Source organism: Pseudonaja textilis, chromosome 1, assembly GCF_049901715.1.
Source record: "Pseudonaja textilis isolate UNSWEBS1 chromosome 1, rPseTex1.2, whole genome shotgun sequence".
Classification (NCBI taxonomy): domain Eukaryota; kingdom Metazoa; phylum Chordata; class Lepidosauria; order Squamata; family Elapidae; genus Pseudonaja; species Pseudonaja textilis.
Genome location: NC_141990.1, coordinates 260,245,339 through 260,257,867, shown reverse-complemented (window position 1 = coordinate 260,257,867; position 12,529 = coordinate 260,245,339). Strand labels below are relative to the sequence as shown.

Below are 12,529 nucleotides of genomic sequence, written 5' to 3'. Positions count from 1 at the left end.
AAGTAATTCAACATTTCTTGATGTCATAAATCTCCACCTCAAGGGGCCTAAGCACGGACAGCTCGTTTTCCCATGGGAAGAAGAATACCTAGCCTAAACAACTCTCTCTATTTCCACTCCTCTCCCCTTAGGAATGTGGCAAGCCCGAAACCGCAGGACTGCCACAGGGAAAGTAAGAAAAAGAATATATACTGAGCCTAACTAAGCTGGTTACACATATATCAATTTTGGGCTTGACAGATTGTGCATGGTATTTTCAACCTACCAACTTCACAAAAATTACAGGCTTGACACTCAGGTCCTTCAGGGAAGAAAAATATATTTATCCAAGTAAAAGAGAAATAAATTGTTTGCTATTGCCCCAACATCCAAACCCTTCCAACATCATTATGATGTAAACTACTAGGAATTGCATTTGAGTTTGATTCTTTTTAAAGAATCAGTCATATAAAAAGGAACTGAAGGGAAGCCAGATATTTACTATTCCTCTTGAAAAATCCAAAGTCAGAGTTAGAAGGGATGGTGAGAAAATATTTTTAAACTGCCAACAAGTCTCAAAAACCTTCAGTATTTTAAAAAATCTGATTTTACTGCAGTTTCAAATATGTTGCAATTGTGTTGGGCATTAGCTCAGCTCTCAAACATAGCCATGCTTGTGTGTTCACAGAAGCACTGCACTAGTTTCAAATTGGCTCAGGGTTCTAAGATGGAAATCCTCTGTAAGAATTTATATCACTGTTTTCTAGTATTACTGGGATAATTTGTGACTTGCATCAATTTGCACATTCTGCTGTCTTTTCTTCCAATATACTAGTTACACTATTATATTAGCTATACTACTAGCTACACTATTAACTATTCTCATTATCGGATGACTGCTAATGCCATTATGAATGGGGAAAATGACAAATGATTTGAATCCACCCATAGTTCTTGACAGCAAACTGCCACGAAAGCTTCTCCAAAGATTTTATATAGCAAATCTGGAGCAACATTGATACTTTAATTTTTTTTTTTTTTACAAAAACATACTACTAAATTTGTTATATATTTACATACTCACCTTGGATAGGTCGGTCCAGACAGTGGGAAATTTGAAGAGCCGTCATTGGCCACGAGCCGCGAGCAGCCCGCTATAAAAATGGCTGCCACGGTTTCGCCGATGTTCAGTTCTAGAGAGAATAAAGAGAATAAAAGATCAACTGGGTCTCGAGTCTTTGTTCCCACAATGCAACAAAATTAACAGATAAGGGTTACTTCTGCTGTGATTTTTGACAGTCTAAATTCTTCAAGGAAAAGTTTTAAGAAGATAATTTTGCAGTACCCTGTTTAATAACTAGAAGCAGGACTTGTTTCTGCAAAATAAAATCTCAAATGGAAAAAAGGCTTATTCCATGACGTAGTGCTTAGAATTGTAAGCCAAGTAAATTAGAGGCTCTTTTCCTTTTAAAATGGCCACAGAGACAGCTGGAGGCTCAATGTAATCACTGTCCAGTGTCATTGAGAGCCACATCAACAAAGTGAGGAGACCCAATGTTGTTATAAGATGCTCAAACTGCAAGAGAGAGTTGCATAGCTCCTGAATGGCCAAGTACATTTTGCAGAACTCAATGCCAGAGATCTTTATTTTTCAAAAATACCTCCAGCTATGCATGATTGGACAGTATTAGATCATCAACTTTAATTTTTAACATTCCTCCAGAGGTTGGCAAATATATGTTCTTAGATATAATCACAAATAGTTATGTAAGGAAAAAAAGCCAACCAGTGGCAAATGACAAACCATCTCAAATCTGTTCCTTTTCAGCAGTCAGTTTATATGTTCAGTAGTGAGTCATCATCTATCAAGAGCTTGCATGCATATGGGATCCAGCCGTAAACTCAATGTTTTATACTGTATCAAAATTGAAAATTGAATTGTATCAGCCCAATGATGGACATAACAAATGTAACATTCAAAGCAATAGCACTTTGTGGATTAAAAAAGAAATATACCAATAAAGATAACCAGTCTATTTTGACGCAGAATCATAGCACATAGGACTCGACCACACTATTTAATTCTTTTTTCCCTATTACTCAGTTTCATATAAAAGATCTTACCTTACAAAACAAATTACACTAAGAAAAACAAAAGAAAAGAAAACTTCTTGCAATAGGATTTCCTCCTACTTCCCCCCTTTCTGATTATACTTAGAAAGAACAATTTTGACAAACTTATGGCTGGGTATTAACAAATTGCTGACTGTTTATGGTGACTGCATTTTTATTCAAAATAGATTTATTTTTATTACTTTTTTAAAAAAATCAAATAATAAATTATTTGATTATGTTATTGTATTTCCAGAATTAACTCAGTGAGCTGAAAAAAACTTATCAGTGATTGCTAAACTAAATGACCCATTTGAAGAAAAGTGATCTAGCAAAACATACATTAAAATAATGGTGTGTTGGTGTGTGTCATAATTATAAACACTTCTACTGTAGATTTAATAGTTCAAGTCCCTAACTCATTAAGTTCACATGTTATTACAAATAGGAAATTAGTTATAAAGGCTTCAGATTACCTTTTTTCCTTACTGAAAAAAATGTGCAATTTTTATATGAAAACTGCTTTGGATATACTTATTTAAGAAAACACAGATACATTAAACAAAATAATGAAGGTCTAATAAAACCTACAAATTCTTTTTTAACATGCAAAAGTACCTGTCACATTAGATATTTCCAATGCCTACTGCTTTTTCATCCATAACATATCTTAGTTATAATGGCAAATACACACACATATACACACAGTGATTCACAAATGTCTTGTATATGGAAAACATTTTCTATATTCTGACTGGAGTATAATCTGAAGGCAGATTAAAAATTTAACAATGCTACCACTGCTACTAATAATAATATAATATTTACTATGCTGTAACATTTAAAAAGTTGTCAGAATAGTTCTTTGTGCTTAGGGGTTTCCAAAATGATATTTGGGTACTATTCTTTTTCTACATAAGATTAAAAGGTGGTTTTAGACAAAAATAGTGTCAAATATGTTGGCACTATGCTCACTAAAATATGTACAAGATACACTATTTGAAAATGCTCACTAAGATATGTACAAGATACGCTATTTAATGCTATGTAATTCCTACTTTTCAGTTAACTTCAGGACAAACTCATCTTTATTTGTTAAAGTGATGTAATTGCCCATATGAGGACCAAAACAAGAGAAAGCAATGCTTCTTATAACATACCAACAACATTGGAATACAGAAAAGAAAGGTTTTTTTTTCTAGACATGCTTCTGTTTTTTACATATCATAGTTTGGGAATCACTGGCCCAAAAGCACCATTAACTCAATATAGAATTCCCACAAACTCAAACTTCAGTATCTACCCATTTTCTTGTTTTTCTATTTTAGTTTTTCTGAATGAAATCATAAGGTTATTTTTTCCTATGACAAGCACATTCATTAAAAGAACACTTGCGTATAATGCATATGTACCTTATTCAAATACATACCTAAAGTGGATTTCTACCTTTCAGAAGAGATACTTTTCCTCAAAGGACAGGAGAAAATGCAGAAGATAACTGCAGAAGAAAAGTAACAAAACATAAATATGTTAAATAGCTTTGCCTTTATCGATGTGTCAATTTCCTTTTTTATATGGATTTACATATATGGATTTACATAAAAAGATGAAATGTGGTAGGGCTATTTATTTTATTAAAATATTTATAATTTAGCTAATTGATTCCAGGATCTAGTACTGTATAACCAATACAACTGTTTATTATTAGGCATGAAGTAAAGATTGCCTTGATTTGAACTTCGTACAGCCATGCAGTTTTCTCGGACAACAATATCCAAGTAATTTACCACTTCCTTATTTTGTCATATTTCTTAATTTAGCTCAAAGCCCTGGAATTTCCCCAACTGTTATAAGTTATAAAAAGTATATAGATTACATGATTATAAGAAAAAAAAAATACTCATATTAGGTAAATTCTGACTTATTCATTAAACTGGGGAAATGATAAACATTTAGATTGGACTTTAAAAGCTGACAGGAGGCTTGACTACTCTTCAGAGAAGTAAAAACAAACAATTTTCTGAATACTAAGGTGACACCAATTGGCTTATCCTTAAGAGATCAGTTTGAAATCAATCCCTTCATTAGATTGAATGTCTGAAAACAAAAGGCAATAAACAGAAAATGGGGCACATGTTCACCCAAACCATGTACATGGAAAGAATGTGGAATCATGTTTTCTTAAAGTAGCTTCTAGAAAACATCTGTTGACTCCTCAGTTAAGCTATTGGGAAAATTTTGTATAATATTCACAATCAGATGTAATTTGATTATTCCATAGCAATGGGGAATCTTATTTACAATGGCACTTAGAATCAGATGGTTAAAGATTTATTTATTTGGAAAAGCTTAGGAAGGCAAAGGCAAAGCTGAAAAACCAAAGCAACTAAAATAAGCCATAATAGTGATAGTTGACCATATTTTCCTGGCTTAATTTTTATTTGTTCCAAAAGACAATGTTTAATCTAATATCTGCTAAGGAAAGCATCTTGAACTACATAATACAATAATCATGATGTAACAGATATTATAGAAGCTAAACATAGAATCAGTGTGAATCTGAATTCTGCAAGAAATATTCTTTTGTTTTAAAAATATAACTAGTGCCTGAGATGACTTTTAAGAGTTAGTTGCATTAGTGAAAACACTGAGTAACTCTAGGGTCATGGACAGATGCTGGCTATCTGTTAGCCAGCTTACATAAATCCTTTTCTGACTGGCAAAGAACAATGAGTGTGCATATGGAGCACGGGAAAAACAACCAAAAGTTTATTTACTTGGTTATTTGATTTGTTTGCCACCTGTTTTGCTTCAAAACAACTCTTGCAAAATCTTGCAAAACTTAAAAGAAAGTGGTACATTCCCTATCTCAGAGTGTATTATAGAATAAGTTGCCTATTATGGATAACAAAATGGATAAAATTTCCAAACATCAGAACATCAATTATAGAAGGAGCAAATCTAGTAATAGCCTTTAAAGGTACATATGGTACAAAGAAACAAAAGAAGAAAAGAATCTTCTAGATTGTAAATGACATTAACATTACTGAAGTACGTCTACAGACAACCAAGCCACAGAGATATGAATAGATTTTAAAAATCTATTAGATTCTGAGTTGTACTCCAACCTGAAAATCAATTTGTTTTCTTATATGTTTTCCTAATAAAATCATATTAATAAGTTGTCTTGTGATTCTACAATTGTACTATACTATAGAAAGGCAAACTGCTTCTTTAATAATGTTTAAGTATTTTATGTGATAAAGCTAAAGAGTTTCAATCTTGACATTAAAACTGAAGTTCTCGTTTCTATAAGAAATGAGAATAAGATGGCACACTTATGAGAAAATTGATAGACTAGACAGAATTGACAGCTATCTCTAGATATAAACTGTGTAAAAGAAGAACATATATATTCAAGGATATATGAACAACAAATGAACAATAAATACAATTATTTAGAAAATATAAAAGGAGCAAACTGTTCCACAAGGCTTCCAATAACAAGACCAGATTTTTTTTATACACTGAATAAAATATTAGTGTTAAACCAAAATGTTATAGTGATCATTAGATAAAGAAATCAGGCAAGCAGAACAAAGCAAAATAAATAAATAAATCCTACGTTGTATTAATGGGTGGGTTTTACTATTTTCATTTCAAGTGGCTAAATTGATATTAAGGTTTTTTTTTTTTAGCAAAAATCTATGTTATTATTTATTTCTGCGAATTTATTATGCAGCTACAGAACATGTGCATGGCCCATTATGGAGACTAATGGGCCCAGGAACCAGATGAGGAAAGAACTGACATCTCAGGTCCAGATCAGGACTCAACTTCCTCGTCCACAAGACTGATGGCCATAGCAAGTCATGCCAGTGACTTTGTGCTGTCCCAGCCAGTCTATGGGAATTGGATAGTTACTTAGGAATTATGAGCTGTCCCCTTAAGGGAATGCATCATGGTAAATGTAGTTAAAGGTATCCTGGGAAATGTAGTTCATGTCACGTGGCCACACCTGTAATCCTGATTGGTCACTAAATTGACCCTCGAGGGGTTAGGGGAGGTTTCCCTCCATTCTTGCCTGGACCCATGAACTGATAGTAGCTTTTTCTACTGCTATGAGATGGGTTGGGACAGGGGTTCCCAACCTGGGTGCTCGCACCCCCTGGGGGTGCGAGATGATATTCCAGGTGGTGCGAGAAAAGTCCAGGTAAATAATAGGATATTGGCTATATGTTGGCATTTTTATTTATTATTTATTTCAAGGGGTCTGAGGTTCGAGTGAAATTTCTTTAGGGGTGCAGGGCAAAAAACAGGTTGGGAACCACTGGGTTAGGAGATAACCATCATTTACCTGTAAGGCTGATATACAAAGGATTGGTCATTATAGAAGAACTTCATCACAAATGTGAGTTATGAAGATACCTGATGTACCAATAAATGTACTTTGTTATGGATGTTTTGTGGGATTTATCTATTTGCATCTGCATAGCTACAAATCCACCTCTGTGCATGAGACAGGAAAGACTTACTGTCATTACTCTGGAGTAATTACCTTTTTGGGAGCTATTGTTGTTCCTTACTAAGGTAACAATCTGAACTAAGTCACTGGAATCCACTGATTTATGCTTGAAACCTAGGATATAAAACTGATGCTTGAGATGTTAATAAGCTTCCCTTCACTTGGTAATTGATGGTTGAATGTTAGGCCTTCTCAGCTTTCTTTCAAGCCAATATCTTTGCCAAACATATGACCCTTGAAGAAAACAGTAGGGAAGGAAAGAAATAGAGCTAGCAATGCAGTAAATCAAGGGTCTTCAAACTTGGCAACTTGTGGACTTCAACTCCCAGAATTCCTGAGCTAACATGGCTGGAGGAGGAATTCTGGGATTTGAAGCCCACAAGTCTTAAAGCTGTCAAGTTTTAATCTACATAGACTTCTGTAAAGTTTTTGATTAAGTGGTACATGACAAACTACTCCTAAAACTAAAATCTTACGGTATCTCTGGACACCTGCATAACTGGATAGAAGCATTCCTGTCAAACAGACAACAAATGGTCAAAATTGGGAGCATCCTGTCAAATTCTGTACCTGTCAACAGTGGTGTCCCTCAAGGCACTGTTCTAGGACCAACCCTTTTCATAATCTACATAAATGACCTCTGTGATCATATCAAGAGCAACTGTGTTCTCTTCGCTGATGATGTAAAGCTATTCAATACCACAGACAATACTGCTACCCTTCAAAAAGACCTTGACTATGTAGCAGGATGGTCAAGCAAATGGCAACTTCAAATCTCAACAAATAAATGCTCTATCCTACATATTGGCAAAAAAAATCAGAAAATAAAATACAGGCTAAATAGTCAAGACCTTGTTGATGATCCAAACTCTGTCAAGGACCTTGGAATACTCATCGCTAATGATCTAAATGCTAGAGCCCATTGTAACTACATAGCCAAAAAGGCATTAAGAGTTTTTAACATAATCTTACATAGCCTTTTCTCTGGTAATATCACACTACTAACTAGAGCATACAAAACATTTGTTGGACCAATACTTGAATACAGCTCATCAGTCTGGAACCCACATTACGTATCTGATATTAACACAGTTGAGAAAGTCCAGAAATATTTCACAAGAAGAGTTCTCCACTCCTCTACTTGTTGCAGAATACCTTATGCCACCAGACTTGAAATTCTAGATCTAGAAAACTTAGAACTACGCCGCCTTCGGTCCAATCTAAGTATAGTATATAAAATCATACATTGCAAAGTCCTACCAGTCAATGAATACTTCAGCTTCAACCATAACAACACAAGAGCAAACAATAGATACAAACTCAAGGTTAATCACACAAAACTTGTTTGCGGGAAATACGACTTCAGCAACAGAGTGGTCAATGTCTGGAATACTCTACCTGAATCTGTGGTTTCTTCCCAAACCCCAAAAAATTTAACCTGAGACTGTCTACTATTGACCTCACCCCTTTCCTAAGAAGTCTGTAGCGCACCAACGTGCCTACTGTTCCTATATATATTTCTTATATGTATCTATGTATTCATAACTATGTTTTTACTTATACCTATTATCTTGTAAGCAATTGACAAATAAAAAATAAATAAAAAAAATAAAAAAGTTTGGGGACCCCTGCAGTAAATGCAAAAAAATAAGAAAATTATACTTAATGAGACAAATAAGTGGGTCAATCAATTTTTAATTTATTGAAGGAGATAAAATGTGCAAAATATAGTAACTAAATGAACATCAGCAGTGGCGGTGATGATTCAAACATTTTGCTAAAAATAATGAATACTCATTGTAAGAATTTAGTTTGTTAGTTCAAAAAGGAGGTAGAAAAATTATAAGTTGGCATAAAAGTTAAAATAATACATAAGGAAGACTGCACAGACACTGAACACATTTTAAGAGCCTATAGCCAGTTTGTTCTAATGGTTATTGCACTACGTTAGGAAGTAGGAGACCATGAGTTCTAGTCCCATCTTCACCAATAAAGCCAGCTGGATAACCTTCACTCTCTCTCAGTCCAACATACCTCACAGGGTTGTTGTTGTGGGGAAAATAGGAGGACGAAGGTGCATATTTGTAAAATAATAAAGGTGTGAACAAATAAGTAAATAAATATTTATCTTGCACTATCCCCACACTTCCAATAGTGTTAAATCAGTGATGCTATTAAATGAAATAGAATAAAATTAAAAATGTAGGGTATACCAACAAATTAAAAGTGCACTAGAATTGGTTTTGAATGATGTTCCTCCAAGATGTATTTACTTAAGAACTCAAATTCTGTGTCTTTCAAACCTTCTGAGGAGAAAGTACTCACCTCAGAAATTTTTGAATAAAACAGTGGTTTTAAAAAAGAAAATACAGAGGATCATAAGTCAGCTAGGTTAGATTCCAATTTAGTAGCAGGACCCATCATTATCAGTAGAATTATTTAAGTAACTAGAAGGTCACAAAGTATTGAGGAACAGTAATGTTGATTTCTGAAAAGGAAAGATCTGCATCTAAAAATATTTTTCCAGGATTTATGTACATACAGATAATTTGGTAGACTTATACTCAGATTTCATAAAAGCCTTTTTAATAGTGTCCCTTGAGTGAGCATTGCAAACAAACCTTAACAACTATTGGCCTAAGTCAAGTAATACTACCACAGCTTTGGGATTTCTTTCCCATGACTAACATGACTACTATCCCTTTTATGACTAATTTAAGTTGGTAACCAGCCAAAGAACAAAAAACAGAAATCCGGTATGTAGGGAGCTTTCATAGTGGTAGAAATAAGAACTAATAGTGGAAACACAGATGAGCAGGAACAGGTTTGGTATAGTCAACAAAATAAAAGTAATGTTTATGCTATTGAAGAGAAAAGAGTACATTAATTACTCTGATTTCACGTGACTTTACAATAGTGAATCCAGTTACTAAGGATGAAATTAACCATTTTTAAATAATGTTGCTTTTCCATAGATTATGGAAAAGCTTTTTATCTACCTACTTTCCCAAGAAGTAATTGAAGTTGTGGGAGCTTCATCACTGGAGGCTTTCAAGAAGAGATTGGATTGCCATTTGTCAGAAATGGTGTAGGGTCTCCTGCTTTGGTGGGGGGGTTGGACTAAATGACCTACAAGGTCTGTACATCTGCACATCTATCTAATTGTTACTATTATAAGTGATGCCTATCCTATTGAGAAGCAGAAGTCATACACTGATCTTTTTTCAGTCCTATTTGAAATTTCTTACAGAATATTTTTAATGAATATTTTGCAGTTTCCTTTAATGGAACTGTAATCTTAAAGGCTAGTAAAGAATCTACAGATTCTGCAAATTATCACTCAATCTCCTAAATGTTAATACACAAATTTTAACAGTAACCCTGGAAAGTAGTATACAATCTAGATTATCTTATATTATCTACGTTGTGCAATCTAGTTTTATGGAATCTAGTTTATATATAATGTCAGACTACTAATTTGTAATGTTAATCAGCACTGATGATTTCAATGAATGCAGATAAGACCATCGATATGATGCAATTCAACTTTTGTGGTCAAGTATGGTAATAACATGATTTTTTTGTTAAATGGATGACAATGTATTCTCATTTTTGTTATTAGAATGGAATTATTATGTATCAAGATATCTCATGGAATTTGTCATCAGTGCTCTTTATCTGTCCACAACCAAATCAGGTGGTGAACAAAAGATTTTTGAATTGGGTCATGATTCAACGATTCCCTTTCCGTGCCAATTATCCCTTCGGCGCCATTTTTTTTACTGCGCACATACACGGTTGGTTGTGCTTCCAGACATGACCAAATCAGGTCACGACCAGAGTCCGGGAACAGATTACGGTCACAACCCAAGGCTCCACTGTATTTCATTTGACATTGGAAAAACTGGGCTATCTTTCCAGCCATGGAAAGGATATTCTGCCATAAAAACAGTTAGAATAATAATTTTTTCATATATGCTGATGTTAAATAATTATAATGTTCTATATTAAAATCTATCGATATAGAATAACTGAGGCAATTCAGTTTGGGCAAGTTTCATATACATTATTTCCAGTGGTGGGATTCAATATTTTTTACTACCGGTTCTGTGGGCTTGGCTTGATGGGCACAGCAAGGGAAGGGTACTGTAAAATCTCCAATCAGAGGTGGTATTTGCTGGTTCTTTGAACTACTCAAAATTTCTGCTAAAGGTTCTCCAGAACTGGTCAGAACCTGCTGAATACCACCGTTGAGTATTTCTGAGAGTTTTGATATGTTGGTGGAAATCTCTAAAAATTGGAGCTTTACTTGGGTATTTGAATACTTGAGATACTTTGGCATAGTTATTCTTAGAAAAAAAAAGAGTTGTAGGTGCAAATATTTCAAATTGTTTGTCTCAGAGTAATGTTGCTTTGAGATGGTTAAAAGTCCTAGGCAGCTCACTGAGAAAGGTAAATGTTGGAAAAGTTATTATTCCAAAGTTAATATATGTATTTAGTAAAATTCCTAAGTTAATACTTTTAGGAGACTCAAAGTAAAAGTGATTTTTTTTTGCAGGGTGGGAGGAGGGAAGAATGAACTCTTTAGTCTTCTTTATTTAAATTAAAGTTATAATAAAAACTTTTAACTTTCCTCTCTTTATGCTTTACCACTGGGCATATATTTTAATTTCCTTTTCTCTATGGAATCCAAGTGATTAAACCATGATGGGTATGATTACAAAGCTATTATATGGTCACTTTGTCATAGTAGGGTTGTGGTGCCCTCTTAGTCATAATTGCTAATTATTTTAACATTAAATGTTTTTTGGCATATTTAGAAGATTTGGGGATGGAAATATACTTTTGATCCTTACACAAACAATAGCTTTACACTTTGGGATTAGACCAGTATCAGCAGGGGTGGGATTCTACCAGTTGGCACCCATTCACTAGAACCGGTTGTTAACATTCTAAGCAGTTCGGAGAACCAGTTGTTAGAAGAAATTACTGGCCTAATCCTGTAAGGAAGGCAGGAAGGAAACATTCTGCTTACAGAAACTGCCTTTCCATTAACCCTTATTACATTCTTGGCAGGACTAGACTTCCTGTCTCTGGAACTTCTCTGGAGTTTTTTTTCCCCTCCTTTGCTGGTACTTTGCTTGTGTGGAGTAACCTTTCAAAGTTACAATGGCACTGAAAAAAGTGACTTATGGCCATTTTTCACTCTTACGACTGTTGAAGCATCCCCACAGAGGCCAGGTGAGATGTGTGCCTCGATGTGAGTGATGTTGAGTTGGCCATGCCCAGCTAGTAACATGACCACTAAGCCATGCCCACCAACTAAGCCACGCCCATAGAACCAGTTGTTAAAAAATTTGAATCCCACCCCTGAGTATAAGAAGAGAAGGTTAGTTGATTTGATTTATTTATTTTGGAAATCATAGACTAATCAGGATATTAATACTTTAGATAAGATCGTTGCCAGTCATTTTTTTTTAAATACTTGGGTTAAAAGTATCTGCAAAAGGAATATGGATTGTCTAAAACAGAAAATTGCAGCTTATCCAACTAAAATGACTTTTGTTGTTTTGCATTTTGGTGCTTAAGCATTGACTTCTAAAATTTCTGAATGACTAAAAACATTGAAATGTGTTTTGAATTATTTTAAATCTATGGTATTTTTATAGACAATTACAGATTATTCATAACTTGGGATATTGGTTATTTGCTGAAAAAATATCAGTTATATACAATAAATAGCTGGAATAGCTGAATTAATAAATCTATTATTATTGATGCTTTACAATGTTAAGTATGCCCTTATGTTCTTAATATTAAATTAATTCATTTTTTAAAAAAATATTTATTAGACATCTCAGAACATGTTTTTAATAATCAGCTATCAATCCTTGAAATTGTGGAGGAGACATG

General features: G+C 34.0%; 1 long non-coding RNA gene across 1 annotated transcript in view; it reads right to left on the bottom strand.

Annotated features, from left to right (window-relative positions):
• The window catches only part of LOC148128169 (uncharacterized), a 106,740-nt gene that overhangs the window by 22,804 nt on the left and 71,407 nt on the right, over positions 1-12,529 (bottom strand). The window contains exons 3-5 of the long non-coding RNA XR_015740946.1: positions 3,521-3,589; positions 1,784-1,894; positions 1,064-1,172 (exon numbers count right to left, since the gene is read on the bottom strand). This is a non-coding gene — a long non-coding RNA (uncharacterized LOC148128169). The remainder of the gene's footprint in view (positions 1-1,063; positions 1,173-1,783; positions 1,895-3,520; positions 3,590-12,529) is intronic.